At 38.8% G+C, this 23,620-nt stretch overlaps 1 long non-coding RNA gene across 6 annotated transcripts in view; it reads right to left on the bottom strand.

Annotated features, from left to right (window-relative positions):
* Positions 1 to 5,664: 5,664 nt before the first annotated feature.
* LOC132691052 (uncharacterized) overlaps positions 5,665 to 23,620 on the bottom strand; it is a 34,040-nt gene continuing 16,084 nt past the window's right edge. For 2 of the 6 annotated variants that reach the window (XR_013552564.1, XR_013552563.1), the window contains exons 4-5: positions 17,210 to 17,281; positions 15,215 to 16,449 (exon numbers count right to left, since the gene is read on the bottom strand). This is a non-coding gene — a long non-coding RNA (uncharacterized LOC132691052). Of the gene's footprint in view, positions 6,565 to 6,955; positions 10,475 to 12,773; positions 12,978 to 15,213; positions 16,450 to 17,209; positions 17,282 to 23,620 lie in introns of those variants that run through there. The other 4 variants (XR_013552567.2, XR_014136192.1, XR_014136191.1 and 1 more) reach the window with 4 other exon arrangements.

The raw sequence follows: 23,620 nt of genomic DNA on the forward strand, positions 1-23,620 counted from the left end.
TTTTGCCTGACTAGGGATCTCTGAAGTCTCTGTGGTTTGTAGCATTACGAAACAGACTCAATTGGCTAGATCTAATCGGCTTTATTTAACTCTTAATGAGTTGGCAGCCTCCCTTCTAGTAAATAGACATTCCTAGGAGTTTTACAGAATGGAAGGATTTCCAGGCAGGATGATGGGGCAAGGAAATTATTAGCAAAAGAAAAGAAAGGGTTGTTTCAGGCCAGGTCATCTTTTTGAGGGAAGGGAATAGGCAGGAGTCTTATTTTGCAGATTACTAGTGCTGTTCAGGAAATTTCAGGTTGACTGTTTAAAGGTCACATTTATGGGAGTGGTTGGAACTGCAACTGTTGATTAATTAAAATTGTTAATCTTGGTTTGCTCTCTAAGGGTAAAATGACTCCATCTGGAGCTGGTTTCTTTTATTGTAACAATGAAGTGCCTCACATTGTGTGTATCCTTGAAGATGGCTGTGCTGTGAAGGTAACCAGAGTATGTCACCTCTATATATGCCTCTTGGACAAAAAAATTATTTTGAGCTGAAAGCAATTTAGAAGCATGAAAGTCAGGAGAGCTCTCTCTACCCTCCCCCATTTCTGCCTAAATTCAGGGTATAAATTCTCATTTTATATCCTGTTTGAGTTTTATACCCTGTTGTTGAGTTTGTTGAGTTGTTTGAGACAGCTCTAGATTCTTAGCCCATAGATGGTACCAAAGGAATCTGCAAATAGGTTTTACTCCCATTAGTTTCCTTTCACAGACTGCCACACTTGGGATTCTAAAACTGCTTTTCTTTATCCTGTCATTTCTCTACAGCCATATTATTTGTTAAAGATGCTGTATAAGCTAGAGTGCTAAGCCACCACTTTTGAGTTACTCTTGTTTTCTCCCATAAGACATGCGCACACATGTTAATAAGTTGTTTATGTCTCCTATTAATCTGTCTTTTTTGTTGCAGAGCCCTAGCAGAGAACCTAAGATGAGTAGAGGTAAAATATTTTCTCCCCGAAGCCCCATTGTGTGTTATTTCTGGCACGGTTTTGATAGGCCTGTACTTCTGGTTCTTGCTTTGCATGGATACCATGTTTGTGGGTGTAGGGGAGCAGAATTTGCCACCCAAAATGTGTCTCTTTAGCATAAGGATTATTATAGGCTGATTATTTTTTTAAGGAACTCAAACACAGAAGCTCTGAAACTGAGTACAAGTTACCTTTTTGTAAGAAACATTTACATTTGTAAGGGAAATCTCTATTTTTAAGGGTGTCTCCCTCACTGTACCAAGAAGAAGATGGTACCTAAATCTCTAGAATGTTATCCCTGGAGAAGGCATGGACTTAAATCTGCATAACAACCTTATCCTTATTTAATATGCTTTTCCTGGTAACCTCCCATAACTGACCCTCCACCCCAACATCTTTTGTCTTTAACTGAAGATGGTAATTAAGGTGATGGCTTTGGCCATTTCAGGGAGCCACGCAGTTTTCCTAGGTCTCTCCCTTGTATACAGGAAGTATATGTTTTATTAAACTTTTGTTTGTTTATCTTCTGTTAATTTATGGTGTGTCAGTTTAACTCTTAGATCAGCCAGGAGAATCTTGAAGGGCAAAGGATAATCTTTCCTCCCCAGCATGGATCACTGTGTTACTAGGTTCTGGGATTTTGATGGTCAGCATCTTGGCCACTAAGTGTGCTCTCAAGAATGTGGCGCTATGGCATTTAAGTGAGTAAAATAATTACAGGCACAAAAATACTGGAAATGAGGATGTAAAATTATCATTATTTATGAGTATAAGATTGTAGGAGTATATAATCAGGAAGTTGAAATTAATAGGACTTCATAAAACAAAAGAAGGGCACTTTATTTTCTCTTATAAATGTACTTGCAATATTCATCTGCATATGAGGGTTTTTTTGTTTTTGTTTTTAACTGCACTTAGATGAAATCTTGGATGAATTCAATGTTTTCAATCACTCTTGGATAATAAAAGTATCTTTGAACACTTTTAGTTAAAAGATCAGTCTTGGGGTGCCTGGGCGGCTCAGTCATTTGAGTGTCTGACCTTGATTTTGGCTCAGGTCATAATCTCACAGTTTGTGAGATTGTGCCCCACGTTGGGCTCTGCACTGACAGCATGAAGTCTGCTTGGTATTCTCTCTCTGCTCCTCTTTCACTCATGCACTTGCTCTCTCTCTCTCTCGCTCTCTCAAAATAAATAAATAAACATTAAAAAAAGATCAGTCTTATTTTTAGCAGTTAAAAATGTCTTTTTTAATAAAAATGTCAATGTAATAATCAATATTTCATTTAAAGCAAAAAACTTACACCTTTTTCTTTCTCCTTGACCACCTCCAAATATAATTATATCTCAAAGTCAATATGTGGTACTTATATACTAACTATGTAAATTATTTTTTATTCAAAATCAAGTAGATTTTCTAGCTTTTTTTGTTTATTAAGGATTTCATTAGTTTTCTTTGTACCTGTTCTTAGTTTTTATAGATGTTCCACAGATAAATGTTCCACATTTATGTTAAATATCCACAGATGATTTTTTTAAATTGTTCAAATATCCAATTAGAGGGGTGCCTGGGTGGCTCTGTTGGTTAAGCATCTGACTCTTGATTTTGGCTCAGATCATGATTTCACAGTTCGTGAGATCAAGCCCCACATCGGGCTCTCCGCTGAGAGCACAGAGCCTGCTTGAAATCCCCCCGCCCCTCCCCCCCCCTCAAAATAACTAAATAAACCTTTTTTAAAAAACCAACAACAAATATCCCATTAGAATCTCTCAGTCTACCGTTCTGGGGCTCCAGTTGGACTCTACAGTTGTCATGAAGCTCACTTTCATTGTTTTCCTGAATCGGATTACTGTTTCCTGGAATCAAGTTAATTTTTCATTTTCATTAAGGTTCATTAAGGTTCTTTTTTCAATAGCTTCCTTTAGATGCATGTGTTAGAGTTAAATTTTTTAGTTCTTTCATGTTTGAAAATGTCTTTATTCTACTCTCACACTTCTCCAGTATTCAAAATTTGGAAACATCACCTCAAGTCTTCTGGTAGCTTATGTTGTCAAATCTAATACTAGTTGCTTTCCATTCCTGTATATGTAACTTTATGTCCCCCTCCCCATTCAGATACTTATTGTTATTTATATCTCCAGTGTACTGAAATGTCCTAACTTATGGTATGGATTTTCAAACATTTTTTATGCTAGGTGAGAATTTTAGTCTTTAGACTCCAGATCTGAGAATATTTCTTATATTTTTGTTTTTGGACAAACGTTTTTAAGTTTTTTAAAAAACGTTTATTTATTTTTGAGAGAGAGACAGACAGATGCAGGGGTGTGGAGAGGGGCAGAGGGAGAGAGGGAAAGATTCCCAAGCAGGCTCCACACTCAATGCAGAGTCAGACACGGGGCTTGATCTCATGACCATGAGATCATGACCTGAGCTGAAATCAAGAGTCAGTCGTTCAACTAACTGAGCCACCCAGGCACCCCTATTTTAGATTTTTTATTCCTGGGATTTGTATTTGCTGGAAGGACTATTCATGAGTTGTGCCTAATTTTTCCTTTTTCATAGGTTTCTCTTATTATATATGGATGCAGTATAATTTTCTATCAGGGTAATTACAGTTGTTCAAAGTTTTCTTCTCCATTTTTGTCTTTTATGTCCAAATCAAATTCTTTTTGCAAAAAAACCTTGAATTGTTTAATTTACATGGGATCCTTTCCTGAAATGTGTGGTAATCCTTGCCTCTAGTCAAGAGGTAAAGTTTCTCAACTGGCAGATATTAGAGCCAGCCTTTTTACTGGAAGACTGCCAGAGAGCTCTGTTCTCTGTTCTTTCTGCTCTGTTTAGAGCAGAAAACATGTCCAGTCTCCTGAGTTACTGGTGTTTGGGGCTAGGATAAGGAAGGTCCTTAGTGGCCTGATTTTTCACTCAGGCTGCCTGTGCCTCAATCCTGTCTTCTTTTGTGCAGTTGTACATCCTTTCTAGGTCGGTTTATCCAGAGATCAAACCCTATGTGCAGTGTATTTGATTACATAAAAGAGGAAAAGTAAAGGGAGAGAGCAACCAGTTTGTGCACAAATTTTCAACCAAACTGTTTCCAGGTACATACCTCTCCAGGTTTATCATCTTTACCAGAATATAGGACTCAGCAGCCAACAGGGTCTAACTGACATTTATAGAACATTTGTTCCAACAGCAGCCGAAAACACATTGTTTACCATGGAGCATATAATAAGATATGGCAAATCCGTGGCCATAAAATAAACCTCAAAATACTTAAAAGAATTGGGGCATGTGGTGGCCCAGTTGGTTAAGCATCCAACTCTTGATTTTGCCTCAGGTCATGATCTCATGGTTCATGAGATTGAGCCCCACAATGAGCTCTGTGCTAACAGCTTGGAGGCTGCCTGGAATTCTCTCTTTCCCTCTCTTTCTTTCCCCCTCCTTCGCTCATGTGTGCTCTTGCTCTCTCTCTCAAAATAAATAAATAAGCATTTTAAAAAATGTTTAAAAAGACTTGAAACCAATTCTTTTGGACATTCTCTGACCACAATGGAATCAAACTAGAAATCAGTAACAGAAGGCAGGAAAATCTCCAAACGCTTAGAAACTAAACAACACTCTTCTAAATAAACTGTGGGTCAAAGAGGAAACCTTAAGGGAAATTAGAAAATTACATTAAGTTGAATGAAAATACAACATACCAAAATTTGTGGGACACAGCTAAAGCAGTGCTATGGGGAACTTTTTAGCACTAAGTGAATACATTAGAAAATAAGAAGAGTCCCAAATCAAAAATCTAGTTAAGCTTCCACTTCAAGAACCGAAGGGGAAAAAAAGCAATATAAACAAAGCAAGCAGGAGGAAGAAAGTATTAAAGAGCAAAAATTTTAAAATGAACCTTATATGAAGATCAAAAAGGATCACAGACTTAAACATTAAAAGTATAAAACTTGTAGGAAGAAACAGGACAAAATCTTTAGGTTCGAGGTTGAGGTAGAGTACTTAGACCTGATACCAAAAGCATAATCCATAAAAGGAAAACTGAAAACTTGGGCTTCATTAAAAGTAAAGTATTTGGCTTGTGAAAGTCCACATTTAAAGGTTGAAAAGACAAGACATAGTCTAGGAGAAAATATTTGTAAACCACATATCCAAAAAAGGGCTAGTATGTAGAATGGATACGTAGATTAGCTTGAATGTGGTGACATTTCATAGTGTATGCATATGCCAAGCTGTCATTTTAATATTCAGTTACACCTCAATAAAAATGGGGGTGGAGGACAGAATGAAAAGGTCTAACATAGCTCTCATTGGAGTGTCAAAAGGAAACAATGAATGAAAAAAGGCAGTATCTAAAGAGATCATGAATGTAAAGTTTCCAGAATTGAAGAAAACTATGAGTCCACAAATCTAGGAAGCACAGTACATCCTAGGTGAGATGAATGAGATAAAAAAGATGCATACTTAAATATATTATTAAAAACAGCAACAAGAACAACTTGAGAATACAAAAGACAAAATTAAAAGCACCTAAGCTAAAAGCATTAAAAACAGAGTACCTACAAAATTATTGCAGTTAGAAAACAGCAGACCTCCGAACAGCAACAACGGAAGCCAGAGACAGAATCATATCTTTATCATTTTTTTAAGTTTAATTTAATTTTTAAAATTTACATCCAAATTAGCATACAGTGCAACAATGATTTCAGAAGTAGATTCCTTAGTGCCCCTTCCCTATTTATCCCATCCCCCCTCCCACACCCCCTCCAGTAACCCTCACTTTTTTCTCCATATTTATGAGTCTCTTCTGTTTTGTCCCCCTCCCTGTTTTTATATTATTTTTGTTTCCCTTCCCTTATGTTCATCTGTTTTGTCTCTTAAAGTCCTCCTATGAGTGAAGTCATATGATTTTTGTCTTTCTCTGACTGACTAATTTCACTTAGCATAATACCCTCCGGTTCCATCCACGTAGTTGCAAATAGCAAGATTTCATTTTTTTTTTTTTTTTTACATTTATTTATTTTTGAGAAACAGAGTGAGACAAAGCGTGAGCAGGGGAGGGAGAGAGAGAGAAGGAGACACAGAATCTGAAGCAGGCTCCAGGCTCTGAGGAAGCAGTCAGCACAAAGCCTGATGCGGGGCTCGAACCCACAAACCATGAGATCATGACCTGAGCTGAAGTCGGGTGCTCAACCAACTGAGTCACCCAGGCGCCCTGATTTCATTCTTTTTCATTGCCGAGTAATACTCCGCTGTATATATATATATATATATATATATATATATATATATATATATACACCACATCTTCTTTATCCATTCATCCATTGTTGGACATCTGGGCTCTTTCCATACTTTGGCTATTGTTGATAGTGCTGCTATAAACACTGGGGTGCATGTGTCCCTCCAAAACAGCACACCTGTATCCCTTGGATAAATACCTAGTAGTGCAGTTGCTGGGCCGTAGGGTAGTTCTATTTTTAGTTTTTTGAAGAACCTCCATACTCTTCCAGAGTGGCTGCACCAGCTTGCATTCCCACAGAATCATATCTTTAAAGAGTTGAGGGTTAAAGCCCATAACTGGGCATCTAGGAAGTGAGTCTTTCAAGAATGATGAGGGGCGCCTGGGTGGCGCAGTCGGTTAAGCGTCCGACTTCAGCCAGGTCACGATCTCACGGTCCGTGAGTTCGAGCCCCGCGTCAGGCTCTGGGCTGATGGCTCAGAGCCTGGAGCCTGTTTCCGATTCTGTGTCTCCCTCTCTCTCTGTCCCTCCCCCGTTCATGCTCTGTCTCTCTCTGTCCCAAAAATAAATAAACGTTGAAAAAAAAAAAAAATTAAAAAAAAAAAAAAAAAAAAAAAAAAGAATGATGATAAAATATTTACAAATTAAAACAAGAGTTTACTACCAAGAGATATCGTTAAATGAACCTCAAAAGGATACACTTCAGGAAGAATGAAAATGATCCCAGAAGGACAATCTAGTGTGCAACAAAGAGTGGTGAACACAACAATGGTAAACATGTATGTGAATAAAAACTAACTTTACAGAAGCATTAATTAACATAATACCATCTAATTGGCAGTATTAAAAGGAAAAAACAAGTGGACTTCCACTCTAACCATGATGGAGTATTAAGGACCAGATTTACCTTTGTTGCCTTTAACAAATGAAAAACTAGAAAAAATAAATAAAGCAACATTTAAAAACAGGCGAAGCAGGAGAATAATCCCTGAGAGAAGGAGAAAAGGGAAGTCTTGTGGTTGCCCTAGAGTACTTCCAGTAGAGACTTTTGCAAGCCACAGCACAGGAAAGGGTAAACTAAATAGTCTCCCATGAACTGAAAAGAGCTGACAATTCAGGAAGGCCAAAGTGGCTAGAATTCCAAGCAATTATACATTTGATAGAATTCATACAGAGAGATCACATGTACCATTTTTCCAACTTTCCCCAATTCTAACATCTTGCAAACCCCATAACAGAATACCACAATACCCAGGTATTGACACTGATAATAGTGAAGATACTGAACATTTGCATCATGCAAGGATCACTAATGTTGCATTTTTAGAACCACAACCACTCTTCTCTGTTACCATTACCTCTTTCATACCTGCAACCACTAATCTGTTCTCTATTTCTAAAATATTGTCATTTTAGGAATGTTATATAGGTGGGATTATACAGAATGTAATCTTTTAGGATTGGCTTTTTTTTTTTTTTTTTTTTTTTTTTTCCATTCAGCATGATTCTCAGGATACTCATCCAGGTTGTTGTGTATAGCAATAGTTATTTTTCTTTTCTATTATTTTCCTTCTTTCTTTTTTATATCTGAATAGCTTTCCATGATATGGATCAGCTTCAGTTAGTTTACTTTTTGAGGGAATCTGGGTTGTTTTTGGGCCTTGGCTGTTACAAATACAGCTGTTACAAATATTTGTGTACAAGTTTTTATGTAAACTTCGTTTACATTTCTGTTGAGGAAACACCCAAAGAGCCTTAATTGCTGGGTCATATGGTAGTTACATGTTTAGTCGTGTTTTTTTTTTAAATATATAAAGTTGATTCATTTTAAGAGAGAGAGAAAGAGTGCACATGTGTGAGAGAGAGCGGGGGAGGGACAGAGAGGAAAAGAGAGAATCTGAAGCAGGCTCCATGCTGTCAATGCAGACCCCAACATGGGGCTCGAACCCACAAACCATGAGATCATGACCTGAGCCAAAAACCAAGAGTTGGATGCTTAACTGACTGAGCCACCCAAGTGCCCCACCATGTTTAGTTTTTAAGAAATCACCAAACTTATGGTAATAGCAATGGCTGTACTATTTTACCTTACCAGTAGCAATATATTAGTGATTCAGTTTCTCTGCATTCTTGCCAGCATTTGGTATTGCTACTCTTTTTCATTTTAGCCATTCTAAAGTGAAATGATAGTAGTGATAGCTCACTGAGGTTTTAATCTGCATATCTCTCATGGCTAATGATGTTGAACATCCTTTCATGTGTGCTTATTTGGCATGTGTATATCCTCAGTTAAATGTATCCTTGTCTCTTATGCATGTTTTCTAATGGGATTGGTTTTTTTTTTTTAATTTTTTGAGCTTTGAGAGTTCTGTTTGTATAACTTAAAAATTTACTTTTACAAAATTCTTCCAAAATTACAAAAGTAACACTCATTCTACTGTTGAAAACATTATAAAGAAATAAATATTATCCCATATATTCTTCCTTTCCCCACAAGTCTTGAATTTCACCTTCTTTTTCTGTACCCTCTGCAGTATTGGATGCTAATTACATTTTGTCAATTAGATGGGTAAAACATGCTTTCTTAACTGTTGCTTCAATTTGTATTTCTTTGAAAACTAATAAGGTTAAGTGTGTTTGTGCACGCGTGCATATGCTTGTATGTGTATGTATTCACATAAGTAGCTTCCCCCTCCCATCTAAAGTTTCACTTTTCACTGTTTCAGTTATCTGTGGTCAACCACATCTGCCTGGAAGCAGATGATCCTCCTGACATACCATGAAAAAGTCAATCAATAGTAGCCTAGTGCTTTGTCATAGTACTTATGTCATTCACTTCACTTCATCTCATCACATAGGCATTTATCATGTCACATCACAAGAAGAAGGCTATCATAGTACAGTAATATATTGAGAGAAACCATATTCACGATTTTATACTGTATGTTATTATAATTGTTCTATTTTATTATTAGTTATTATTGTTAATCTCTAACTATGCCTAATTTGTAAGTTAAACTTTACCATAGGTATGTATGTATAGGAAAAACATAGCACATACAGAGTTTGGTATGTATGTACTTTGAGGCATCCCCTGAGGGTCTTGGAATGTATGTCCCGCGGACAAGGGGGTGACTACTACTTGTAAATAAGCAATTCTGTGAATATAATGAAAGCACATCCAGGGAGTTAAGACCAGCATATATACTTTACTGTAATTTCCAAATTATGATATTTCTAAGTCTAGAAATTAAATGTGGAAAAACAGAGGAATGGAAATGTGACATCTTACTGGTAAAATCTGAAGAGAGTTGGGCTTCTATTCACGAGCTATATTTTCATTGTCCTTTTATTGATACTGATAGAGATCTCTGTTTCTCTTTGGTGAATCTTCAGGTTGAATCTTCTTTGTCAGAGGTGAAAATCAAAAGATATAATGTTTTGGATACTCTTGTGCTTTATCAATTTATTTCCTAGCAAATCTATCCTTCCTTGACCTGCTTTGCAGTATTGGAGCTGAGCCATGTAAACATTCCCCACTGACAGCTGGGCTAGTGTTAAGCTTTTTACTAGATGGGAGTGGAGAGACACTGCATGAAAGTGGGGCTTTTCTTCCTGGTTCTGAAACACTTTTCAATTCTTACTCGGATGATGAACCGTAGCCAGCAGGATACATGTAGGATACACAATCTCTTGTGAGTTCTGATAGCACTCACAGGCGGCTGGGGCAGCCAGTGGCACTCATCATTCTGAGAGCTTCACTGGCACCCTCCCATGCCCCTCTTCCCTTTCAGGAGGCTTCCTTGCACATTTGACAACACCTTCTGTCTTCTTGAATACGTGAAGTTTTATTTAGAATAGCCTATTTGACAACCTTTTCCATGAATTCTATCGACTGTATAATTTCTTGGAATTCTAGCCACTTCGGCCTTCCTGAATTCTCAACTCTTATCTTTTCAGTTCAGGAAGACTGTTTAGTTTACCCTTTCCTCTGCTGTGGCTTGCAAAAGTCTCTACAGGAAGTACACGAGGACAGTCACAGGACTTCCCTCCTTTTCTCCTTCTCTCAGGGATTTTTCCCCTGCTTTGCCTGTTTTCAAATGTTGTTTTACTTATTTTTTCCAGTTTTTCATTTGTTGAAGCAGCAAAGGTAAATCTGGTCCTTGTGACTCCATCATGGTTGGAGTGGAAGTCCATTTCTGTGTTTTCCTTTTGATACTGCCAATTAGATAGTATTGTGTTAATTAATATTTTCCAAAAGTTAGTTTTTATTCACATACATGTTTACCATTGTGTGTGCTCACCATTCTTTGTTGTGCATTAAATTGTCCTTCTGGGATCATTTTCATTTTTCCTGAGGCATATTCTTTTGAGGTTCATTTAATGATGTCTCTTGGTAGTGAACTCTTGTTTTAATTTGTAATTATTTTATCATCATTCTTGGCTCATTTCCTAGATGCCCAGTTCTGGATTTTTAACCTCAACCTTTAAATATATTATTCTGGGGGGAGCCTGGGTGACTTAGTCAGTTAAGCATCCCACTTCAGCTCAGGTCATGATCTCACAGTTGGTGAGTTTGAGCTCCTCATCGGGCTCTGTGCTGACAGTGCAGAGTCTGCTTTGGATCCTCCTTCCCCCGTTCTCTCTGCCCTTCACCTGTTTGCACACTCTCTTCCTCTCAAAAATAAATAAACATTAAAAAAAATAATAAAGATATGATTCTGCTACCTCCTGGCTTCTAGTTGTTGCTGTTGAGAAGTCTGCTTCCCTAAATCTTGGTATTTTGGAGCTGGACCAAGTTCCTCATGCTAAAGCTCATGCCAAAAATTAGGAAATTCCAGCTCAGAACTGCCCCTAGGTCACTAGCAGTTTGGGACTGGACTCCACACTGGATGCTCTGACTTTCAGGCCTAAGTGAGCCCAGTTTCTTAACCAAATGTGAGCAAGTTTGGCCCGGAAAGGAAGGGAGTTCTCTTGTTTCCCTCATCTGTGAATTAGGTCAAAACCAGCCCCTTCCTATGCAGCTCTGGGGGTTACATAGGTGTGGCCCAGCCCAGGGATGCCACTCAGTAGTAGGAATATAATAATGGGAAGTGGAAGGAGGGCTAGAATTTTGAGAGTTCCCAGACTCTATGTCACTTCTCTTCCCCAAATCCCCTGGTTTACTAGGGAAGTGGTTATAGTGAGTGTTCAACTCTAGTATGAAAACCCACCCTGATTTTATTTTTTCCCCTTCAGAATAGCCCTGAATTTCTCTTTTTCTCTGTCCAACTTTTACCTACATAACAATTCTAGGCCTTTCTGAGGCCTGGTTTTACTGTAATGGCTTCCTAGCCCAGCACCTGGATTTAGCTTCTTTCTAATCCACCTAATATGCCACTGCCTGACTTATCCTAAATGCCAATGTCATCACATTGCTTCCTGCTTAAATACTTGCTGTCATTTTCCAGCATCTGGCTCTTGACCTGTATTTAACTGAGACTGACTTTTCCTGTTTCTGGCCCTGTAGCATTGAGTATCTGGCAGGTTGATAACTGCATTGTTCCAATTATGATGTGTGTCTTAGAAGGAAATTGGTGATCCTTGAAGACAAGGATGGTTACTTGTGTCTGTTTTGGATTTTTTTTTTTTTTTTTTTTTTTTTGAGACAGAGAGAGACAGAGCATGAACGGGGGATGGTCAGAGAGAGGGAGACACAGAATCGGAAACGGGCTCCAGGCTCTGAGCTGTCAGCACAGAGCCCGACGCGGGGCTCAAACTCATGGACGGCGAAATCATGACCTGAGCCGAAGTCGGACGCTTAACCGACTGAGCCACCCAGGCGACCCTTTGGCTTCTGCTTTTTAAGATCTTTTAAAGCTGTGTGTCCTTCCTTTTCAGCCTCACACATGGCAGCCATTATTTCCTCCAGCTAAAGCCTGATTTACTTAATTTAAGTTAGTGTTACATTATTTTCATTTTAGCAGAATAAAGAAAAATCTAGACTTATAGTTAAAACATTTTTCATTTAGCATGACATCTTGAAAGTTGAGTTATAAGTTATTTTCCCAGAAGAAACCATTTTAGAACAAGCTGTTTTAGAAGAAAATGTAGGAGAATATCTTTATAACTTTGGAGGTAAAGAAGCATTAAACCACACACAAAAAGCACAATTATTATAATGACCTGCTATACTGCTATACCTGTTCCACCAAATTCCTTGGAACTCATAGAACTGGATCCCCAATATGAAAACAATGATGATGACAATACACTTATTTCCTATAACAAGTGGTAAAAAGGAATCTGAGGCTTAAAGAGATGAAGCAGTTCCACCCCCAAGGCCTCAAATGTCCAAGGGGAAAGAGCTGGGTTTGAAACCCGCTGGGAGGAGGGCACCTTTTGGGATGAGCACTGGGTGTTGTATGGAAACCAATTTGACAGTAAATTTCATATATTAAAAAATAAAATAAAATAAAATAAAAAATAAAATAAAATAAAAAAAAAAAAGAAACCCGCTGGGTCCACAAATGCTTACCTTCACCACCTTTAGCACCCTGAAGTCTTGGTCTAAACCTTGGTCATTATGGAGGCACTGATCCTGCAGGAACCACTTGATTCCCCGCCGGGTATCCTATACTTCCTCCTTCCAGTACCCTTCAGTGGGGCTGAGGGCTCTACCCCGGGAGGGTATCCAGCATGTCTGCAGGGGTCTCACCCATGTTCTGGGAAGGTTCCATTTCTGCAGGAATCATGAATATATATTTAAATTGAATAAATTTAATTTATTCGGGGCACCCCTTGAATAAATCCTCTCTGCTTCTGCCCACTCTTTTGAAGAAGGCACCGTCTAGCCTTTCTCCAGAAAACTAGAAGACTAGAGCTGGGGAGGGAGAGCATGTAAAGGTAGAGAGGGATTTATCCTCCTCCCCCTAGGATGAACGGGCACCTTCCCTGCAGCACATTGTTCCCATGCCCTGGGCTGCCTTATGCTCAGTAGCCAGCCTCCTGCCGTTCTCCCTGCTCTCTTGACACTTGCAAATTGAAATTCAGCTTGTAGAGGTGGAATTTTCTTTCTGTTTGAGGCTGACAAGAACAATGACTGGGAGATGGGCAATTCCCGTGGGCCTCAGACTCAGCCTAGGAATTTTCAAGTGTCCTGGAGCTGGCCTCTTCCCTTTCCCCATTTCCTACTGCATGAAGAGGAGACCTTGATCCCTACAGGAGGTAAATAACATCTGCTCCTAGGTGTGGAGGTGCTTCCTGCCTGGAGTGAAGGGATGCAGAGGCTTGGGCTAAGCTTGAGGGTCTGGGGCCAGAAAACAATTCCTTAAAACAAACAAACAAACAAAAGGCACCTACAATTTTTATTGCTTGTTTTGTTCCTTATTATATGACTAATCCATGTTCATGGTAGAAAAATTAGAAAATGGAGATGTGCAGAGGTGCCTGGGTGTCTCAGTCAGTTGAGCATCTGACTCTGGATTTTGGCTCATGATCTCATGGTTTGTGAGATTGAGCCCCACATGAGGATCTGTGCTGACAGTGCAGAGCCTGCTCGGGATTCTCTCTCTCCCCCTCTCTCTGCCTCTTCTCTGCTTGTGCTCTTGCTCTCTCTCTCTCAAAATAAATAAACATCAAAAAAAAAAAAAAAAGTACAGATGTACAGAATGAAGAAAATAAGAACCATCCATATAATCCTATCACCAAGGGATCCTGATCATTTATATTTGGGTGTATGTTCTTCCATTCTTATTACTAGGTGAGTCCTCCCTACCCCATTACCCCATACCAAAAAGTGAGGAGTCTTACATGTGAGTCCTTAAAAAGTCTTTCATGGGAGAGGGTGCAGTTATCTGAAGGACTTTATTTTAGAGATAATAGGACAGTTTGGAGAAGATTCATTGACCTTAAAGGATCTCCATTCATTTGAGCTTTGGAGGCCTAAAGAGGTCTCCCTATGAAATCAGTCAAACAGGGGTGCCTGGGTGTCCCAGTTGGTTTGAGTGTTTGAGTCTTGATTTCAGCTCAGGTCATGATCCCAGGGTCGTGGGATTGAGCCCTGGCTCTGGCTCTGCACTGAGCATACAGCCTGCTTAATATTCCCCTTCTCTCTCCTCTGCCCCTCTCCCCACCAACCCCCCCACTCACTCTCTCTAAAAGAAGGAGGAGGAGGAGGAGGAAGAGAAATTAGTCAAACAAGTGGCAGAGAAACTTAGTTCAGATTTGGCAGTTATTCCTGGGAAGATGACTGTACATTTGCATAGACTGGATAGCATTGCACACAAGTATTTTAACAATTATTTAAATAGGAAATCCTATTTTGATATTTTGAAGATAAGAAATATATACCTATAGGGGTGCCTGGCTGGCTCATTTGGGGGAGCATGCAACTCTTGATCTTGGGGTCATGAGTTAGAGCCCCACATTGAGTGTAAACATTACTTAAAATATATACGTATCTACAGGATAAATAGAAAAATGTATTAATGTCACATGAATGCATGCAATGAATGCATCATTGTCAATAATGTTCAGATTCCACTTCTTATTCTACTTAGAAGAGAAAATGATGGACCCTGGAAAACTGGCTTACAAACCTCAAAAATAGCTTTGGGGGAGGTGCCTGGGTGGCTCAATTGGTTAAGTGTCTGCCTTTAGCTCAGGTCATGATCTTGTGAGTTTGAGCCCCCTGTTGGGCTCTGTGCTGACAGCTCCAAGCCTGGAGCCTGTTTCAGATTCTGTCTCCATCTCTCTGCCCCTCCCCCACTCGTGCATGCATGTGCACTCTCTCTCAAATATAAATAAACATTTAAAAATTATCAAAAAATTGCTTTGGGGATGAGAAAAACACTGCTACTTGTAGAGAGTTAAAAAAAATTTTTTTTCAAAACATGAAATTGGAAAAGACCAAAATTTATATATTATTCATTCAATTTAAATATATAATTCATCTAAACTAATACATATTATAAGTACATATCTCATTTCCCTAAAAATTTATACAATCAGGACAATCCCAACAAAATCTTCTTGGCTCACTGTGAAATATTACTGCATTGGAAAAAGTACCTTAGATTTGGGGTCACCTTGTGTTTGGGCATTCGTGGTGTCCATATTTATATTTTTTAATTGTAGCCTCTTGTACATACTCTTAAGAAACTTACTTTTAAAAATTAATATATTTTAGATATATTGCTATGCTGATATATCAGTATCTATATCTATATCTCTACCACCTACATAATATTTTTAAAGATCTGCACAGTAAAGCAAAGTTTGTACTAAAAATTATAAAACACTTGCCTTTTTGTTCTTTTTCTTTTCCTTTTCCTTTTTTTTAAGCCACATACCTTGAAAATCCTTAACATTGTTAAGGTTTACCAGAGGTTTAGCTCTTGCTTAGCTCTGCAGCGTCATCTTTTAAAACTATCCCTTTCTGTTAGAAACGCACTAGTTTTCCCCAGAGGCTGCCCCCACCTCCAGACTCATCCGTGCTTTTCCTACTTGGTATTACTTCCTCTTCAGGGAATCTCTGGCCCTTCAGATGGCTGCACCTGTTCTTCCCCTTTTCTAACTTTTCCCCTGCTCTTTTCCTGCATGCTGGGAAGTCTAACGTGTAGAGAGTATTGTTTACCCCTGTATTCACCATCACTGCTGCGTGGCCTGGCATCTAGTAGGTGCTCACTAAATGTCTGCTGCATGAATGTGAATGAAAAGTTGTGAGAAAGGAATTCCCCCAACATTTGGAAACAGGGCTGATGTTCACTACCAGGCCATTCTTTTCTCCTGTTGGACATAAACAATCTCACAGACATCATATCAGACAAGGTTTCTCTGAGACCATGACAACATGAAATAAAACAAGGTCCCTCTGTGGCCTACTGAATAACAAACATCCCCCTCTCTCAGCTGACACATGGGTTTATTTTTGTTTATATTTTAATAAAGAAAATTCACATTTGACGCCAATATTAAAACTTCTTATGTCTTTAAAACTGATCATAAATGATAAATCAAACAATGTGGTTTTTATAAATATACAATTTCTTTTTTAGGAAAATGGACTTTTTGCACTTCTTGTTGATGATAATGGTAACAGCAATTTCCACTTCTCAAACGCTTACTGTTCCTATTCCTGGGCTTCATGCTTTACATGGCTTCTCTCATTCACCCCTCACAACTCTATGATATGGACCCTACTGAAGTCTCCTCTGCAGACAAAGAGAGGGGAGAATACTCATTTATTCTGAATAATTTTGGCAGAAAGGGTGCTTTTGGTCAAAGATGTGAGGAAAGGTAGAAGAGGTGTGGAGAAGAGGGGAAGGGAAAGCATGTTGTGTGTCCCCACAGAGCTACATGGTTGGAATTTAACCTTAGAACAGAGAGGGTCAGACCCAGGAGCTTATGGACTTGATGTCACATGGACATACAGAACTGATATATGACCCAGAGCTTTGGAGAGTGCCTTGGGTGTTCCCTGGCACAGACCCCTCTGCTGCCCCAACATCTTGAGCACGACTGTTGAAGGCAACAGGAGGCAATGCTTTTAGCTTGATACAGAGACAGATGAAGCAGAACATAAAAGATGTGCCTCTAAGTCCACAGGACCCAGAAATCACCCAGGACCCAGGGAGGCCTGGGGAGGAGATGGTCCTTCTCCAAAAGCTGATAGGGACGTGGGCACCCAGGAGTCTGGGTGACTGTTAAGGGAACTTCATCTGATCTTACTCTCTGGGAAGACCTAGCACACATACAGGTCATCTTCCTGGCCTCTCTTTGAACGTTTCTATGGCTTTTCAAAACTTTATCTTCCAAAATTCTCTGTGACATTTATATTCCAACCCCTGTTGCAAAAGAGAAAGAGAGGGAAGGAGAGAGAGAGAAGAAAAGAAAGAAAGAAAGAAAGAAAGAAAGAAAGAAAGAAAGAAAGAAAAAGAAAGGAGAAAGAAAGAAAGAAAAACAAAATCTCACCATTTCCAATTCATAGAATTGTAGCGTGGAAGAAATGTGGAGGTGATCTGCTCAGTCCTTGTTTTGCAAATCCTGGAATGAAAACAGCAGTGTTTACCAGAGTTACTTAACATTTTGGTAATAATATTAATTTCAATAGCTATAACTTGCTGGGCACTCAGCATATACTAGGCTCTTCATGGATTAGCTTCTTTAATCCCCACTGGACCCCATGATGTAAATTCTCATCCTACATATGAGGAAATTGAATCTCAGAGAGGTTATGTGACCTACTCAGCCCCAATAGCACATAAGTGGAGTTGCTGTGATTTCTTTTATTCCAAATATCAGAGACTTAACCACTCTACCATCTCAACTGCCCATAGCAGTTGCTATTTATTGAGCTCCTACTGTGTGCTAGTCACTAGATGAAGCCTACAGACAGAGCCATTGGTGGAATTTCTCTATTCACCTACCAAATTCTTATTGAATTCATATTGTGTGCCATGTACTATGCTATGTGCTGAGGATACCACAGAGGACAACTGCTCTGGGGCAACATGGAGCCAGTCAGATGACTTTCATCCCTCAAGCCACAACTGCTGACTGGGCTTGTGGTGGTTTACACCTCCCAGTGAGCCTGCGATTCTTCCCCCCTCTGAGCTCTCCTCTAAAGCTGAAGGAAACATGGGTAATCCTGAATAGTTTTTGACTTGTACTCACATTCTTTAGTACCATGTTTCCCAAGAGTATCCCAAGGATGTGCAAAAACAGCTGCTTTCAGTGTTCTACATTTAAAGCCAAACTCAAAGGAAGGAATGGAGGAAATGAAAGACAAAAAATTTTAAGACCTACAGAAACAAATAATGTGAGGAATAAGCTTAAGAATTTCCTGAGCTTTCACCAATGGGTTAACAAGGCTTAGGGTGGAAAGCCAGCACAGGGAGAAAGTGCCACCAGTGTAGAAAGCATAGAGCGGAAAGTCACTTCCACAGGATGGAAGTGTCTGTGAACAGGTAGAAGCAGAAAGCCCCTGCAGCAGGGTAAAAACGTCCAGAGCTAATTAGCAAGAAAAATGCCTTGTTAACCCTGAGGCAGCAGGGTTAGCCCCTAGACAAGTTAAGATAAACAGACACAGTGCCTGGTGGCTGCAGTAAACAGCCATCTGCTCAGCACTGGGACTTTGATTTGTATTGACCCAAACCCCTAACACCACGTACCTTTGAAACCGCCTTTCTCTCACACACATGAATTAATGGTTAGTGTTTTATTGTCTCTTTCTGCATGTCCATCATGTTTGTAAGCCTTCTGATCCTAATAAATATGGAGCAAGGACCCTTACTTGGGGCTCTCGTCTCCTCCCGGACATTAGCCTCTCTCGTATTCAATTCTGCATCCACTCTCTTGCTGGACAAGAGGGAACTCTGACTCAAAGTCTGTGACAAAATAACAATTTGGCAAAAGTAAGTCCTTACATTAGCTTAAATGTAAATTGATTAAACTGCCAATCAAAAGATACAGATTGACAGGATGGGTTTTTAAAACTCAGGATTCAGGGGTGCCTGGGTGGCTCAATCATTTAAAAGACTGACTCTTGGTTTTGGCTCAGGTCATGATCTCACGATTTGTGAGACTGATTCCTGGGTCAGGCTCCTCGCTGACAGCATGGAGACTGCATGGGATTCTCTCTCTCTCTCTCTGTCTCTCTCTCTCTCAAAATAAGCTTTTAAGAAATTAAAAAATAAAAATAAAAATCAATATTCAACCATATGCCATCTATAAAAGATTGAAAATCTCTAAGGACATATATAAGTTGAAAGTGAAAGTATGGGAAAAGATATTCCAGGTAGATAGTAGCCAAGAGACAGCAGGAGTAGCTATGCTAATGTGGACTTTAGCTCAAAAATTCTTACGAGAGACAAAAAAAAAAAAAGGACATTATATAATGATAAAAGGGTCAATTAAGATGACATACAATTATGAGCATATATACAACAAATATCAGAGGTCCTAAATCTATGAAGCAAACATTGATAGAACTGAAGAAATACACAGCTCTACAATAATAGTAGACTTCAGTTCCCACTTTCAGTAATGATAGAAGAGGCAGATAGAAAGTCAGTAAGGAAACAGAGGACTTGATTAACACTATAAACCAGCTGAACCTAACAGACATATACAGAATACTATTTTGCGCCAGTCTCAACCTATCAATAGTGATGCTATAAATGGCTGGAGGTACTTACCTGGGCTCAGGTTCCCTTTTTGGAACCAACGTTGTAGTTGAACTGGTCCTTGTGGCTTCAATGCAATCACTATCAAAATTCCAGTAACATTTTTTGTAAAAATAGAAAAATCCATCCTAAAATTCATATGGAATCTTAAGGGACCCTGAATGTCCCCCAAAAAAACTCTTGAAAAAAAAGAACAAAGTTAGAGGTCTCACCCTGATTTCAAACCTACTACAAAGCTACAGTAATCAAAACAGTGTTGTACTGACATTAAGATGGACATACAGACCAGTAAAAAAGAATAAGAAGCCCAGAAAATTACCTTGCAGTATAGTTAGTTGATTTTTGACAAGGCTGCAAGACCATTCCATGGGGGAAACAACAATCTTTTCAACAAACAATTGAAAATTGGATTTGGGGCGCCTGGGTGGCTCAGTCGGTTAAGCGTCCGACTTCGGCTCAGGTCATGATCTCACGGTCCGTGAGTTCAAGCCCCGCGTTGGGCTCTGTGCTGACAGCTCAGAGCCTGGAGCCCGTTTCAGATTCTGTGCCTCCCTCTCTCTCTGACCCTCCCCCATTCATGCTCTGTCTCTCTCTGTCTCAAAAATAAATAAACGTTAAAAAAAAAAAAAAAAAAAAAAAAGAAAATTGGATTTGAAGAATCTAATTTGGGATTGGGAAAATTGAATATTCACATGTGAAAGAATGAAGTTGGACCCTTACCTTACACAATATAAAACTATTAATTCAATATGGATCAAAGACCTAAGTGTAAGAGTGTAAAACTATAAAATTATTAGAAGACAACATAGGGGAAGGGTTCACGACATTGAATCTGGCAATCATTTCTTGGATATGATACCAAAAGTACAAGCAATAAGAGGAAAAATAAATTATATTACATAAAAAGTTTAAACTGTGCATCAAAGGACACAATCAACAGAGTGAAAAGGCAACCCATAGAATGGGAGACAATATTTGCAAATCATATACCTGATAAGAGGTTAATATCCAGAATATATGAAGAACTCCTACCACTCAACCACAATAACCCCAAACAACCCACTTTTAAAATGAGCAAAGGACTTGAATAGACATTTCTCTAAAGAAGATATATAAACGGTCAATAAGAATATAAAAAGATGCTCAATATCACTGACCAGGGAAATGCAAATCAAAATCACGATGAGACATACTACCTTACACCTATTAGAATGGCTACTATCAAAAAGAAAAGAAAAACAAAATAACAAGTATTGGTGAGGATATTTAGATTTTGGGATCCTTATGCACTGTTGGTAATGTAAAATGGTACAGATGCAATGGAAAACAGTATGGTGATTCTTCAAAAAATTAAAAATAGAATCACCATATTGTCCACCCATTCCACTTCTGGGTATATATCCAAAATAACTGAAGAGAGTGTTCAAAGAAATTTTTGTACACCCATTTTCATAGCAGCATTATTTACAACAGCCAAAGGTGGAAGCAGTCCAAGTGTCTATTGCCAGGTAAATAGAACAAAATGTGGTATACACATACAATAGAATTATTCAGCCTTAAAAAGGAAGGAAATTCTGACACGTGCTACATACAACATGGGGAAAAGTTACAGACATCATGCTAAGTGAAATAAGCCAGTCACAAAAAGACAAATACTGTATAATTGCACTTAAATGAGGTATCTGTTATAGAGACTGCAACTAGAATAGAGCTTGCCAGAGATTGGGGGGAGGGCAGAATGGAGAGCTGCTGTTTAATGAGTTTAATCAGGCTCGTAGTTTCTCGTTTGTTTTTTTTATTACCTTTTCTCTTTTTTTGGATCAGAGTTTTTAAAATTCTTTCTTTTTCTTCCTTTTTCCTTCCTTCTTTTTTTCCTTTTCTTTTCCTTTCTTTTTCTTTGGAATCAGCCTTATAGTTTTTTGATTCTCTGTTTGGTTTTTTGTACCCTTTCCTTTTGTCTTTTTTTTTTTTTTTTTTTTTTTTTTGAGATCAGGCTTTTTCTCCCTCCCCCCTTTTTACCAAGGTTACTTGAACAAACAAATCAAAGGTGTGGACCTAGTTAAAGGTCCAAACACTCCACCACAGGAAGCATGGAGGAACTCTGCAGAGGACTGACCAGTAGGAAAGAGCAGCCAAAAAGCAACAACAGAGTATACACAACATACACTAGAAACACTTCATGAAGTGCCAGGCCCTGGACAGGGTATGACCCCTTTTTAATACAGCAGTACTCTCAGGTTCAGGAAACACAAAACATTTTAAAGCACACAAAAGACAGAAACTTAGCCAAAATGACAAGATGGAAGAATTCTCCCCAAAAGAAAAATCAAGAGGAAATCACAGCCAGAGAATTGCTCAAAATAGACATAAGCAATATATCCGAACAATAATTTAGAACAATAGTCATTAGATTACTAACTGGGCTTGAGAAAAGCATAGACGACACCAGAAAAATCCTTGCCGCAGAGATCAAAGACCTAAGAACTAGTCAGGATGAAATAAAAAGTGCTGTAACTGAGATACAAAACAAACTGGATACAGTGACAATGAGGACTGAAGAAGCAGAGGAGAGAATAGGTGATATAGAGATAAAATTATGGAAAATAATGAAGCTGAAAAAGAGGGAAAGGAAATTATTAGATCACGAGGGGAGACTTAGAGAACTAAGTGATTCCATGAAACAAAACAATATCCATATCATAGGGAGTCCCAGAAGAAGAAAGGCGAAAAGGGGGCAGAAGGTTTATTTGAACAAATGATAGCTGAGAACTTCTCTAATCTGGGGAAGGAAACAGGCATTCAAATCCAAGAGGCACAGAGAACTCCCCTCAAAATCAACAAAAACAATTCAACACCATGACATATCATAGTGAAACTTGCAAAATACAAAAATAAAGAGAGAATTCTGAAAACAGCTAGGGACAAAAGGTGCTTAACCTACAAGAATGGAACATAATAAGGTTAACAGCAGACCTGTCCACTGAAACTTGGCAGGCCAGAAGGGAATGGCAGGAAATACTCAATGTGCTGAATAGGAAAAATATACAGCCAAGAATTCTTTATCCAGCAAGGCTGTCATTCAGTATAGGAGAGTTTCCCAGACAAACAAAACTAAAGGAGTTTGTGACCACTAAGCCATTCAACCACTAAACCACTAAACCAGCCCCACAAGAAATTTAAGGGGGGGGGGGGGGGCGGTTGTCTCTCTGAGTGGAAAAAAAAAAAAAGACCAAAGCAACAAAGACTACAAAGAACCAGAGAACATTACCAGACACACCAACTCTACAGGTAACACACTGGCACTAAATTCATGTCTTTCAGTAATCATTCTGAATGTAAATAGACTAAATGTTCCAATCAAAAGACATATGGTATCAGAATGGATAAAAAAACACAACAAGATTCATCTATATGTTGCCTACAAGAGACTCATTTTATTTATTTATTTAATGTTTATTTATTTTTGAGAGACAGAGCATTAGCAGGGGAAGGGCAGAGAGAGAGGGAGACACAGAATCCAAAGCAGGCTCCAGGCTCTGACTGGTCAGCACAGAGCCTGATGTAGGGTTCGAACTCACAAACCTTGAGATCATGACCTGAGCCAAAGTTGGACGCTTAACGATTGAGCCACCAGGTGCCCCTACAAGAGACTCATTTTAGACTTAAAGACACCTACAGATTGAAAGTGAAGGGATAGAGAACCATCTTTCATGCTAATGGAGATGAAAAGAAGGCCAGAATAGCCATACTATATCAGACAAACTAGATTTAAAAACATAGACTGTAACAAGAGATGAAGAAGGGCATTATATCATAATTAAGGGGTCTTTCCGTCAAGAAGACCTAACAATTGTAAATATTTATGCCCCAACTTGGAACACCCAAATATGTGAATCAATTAATCACAAACATAAAGAAAACTCATTGATAATAATACCATAATAGGAGATTTTAATACCCCACTTACAACAATGGACAGATCATCTAAGCAGAAAATCAACAAGGAAACAATGGCTTTGAATGACACACTGGACCAGATGGACTTAACAGATATATTCAGAACATTTCATCCTAAGGGAGCGGAATACACATTCTTCTTGAACGCATATGGAACATTCTCCAGAATAGATCACATACTGGGTCACATATCAGCCCTCAACAGGTACAAAAAGATCAAGATTATACCATGCATATTTTC

The sequence above is a fragment of the Panthera onca genome, chromosome E2, assembly GCF_046562875.1.
Source record: "Panthera onca isolate mPanOnc1 chromosome E2, mPanOnc1 haplotype 2, whole genome shotgun sequence".
NCBI classification, from domain to species: domain Eukaryota; kingdom Metazoa; phylum Chordata; class Mammalia; order Carnivora; family Felidae; genus Panthera; species Panthera onca.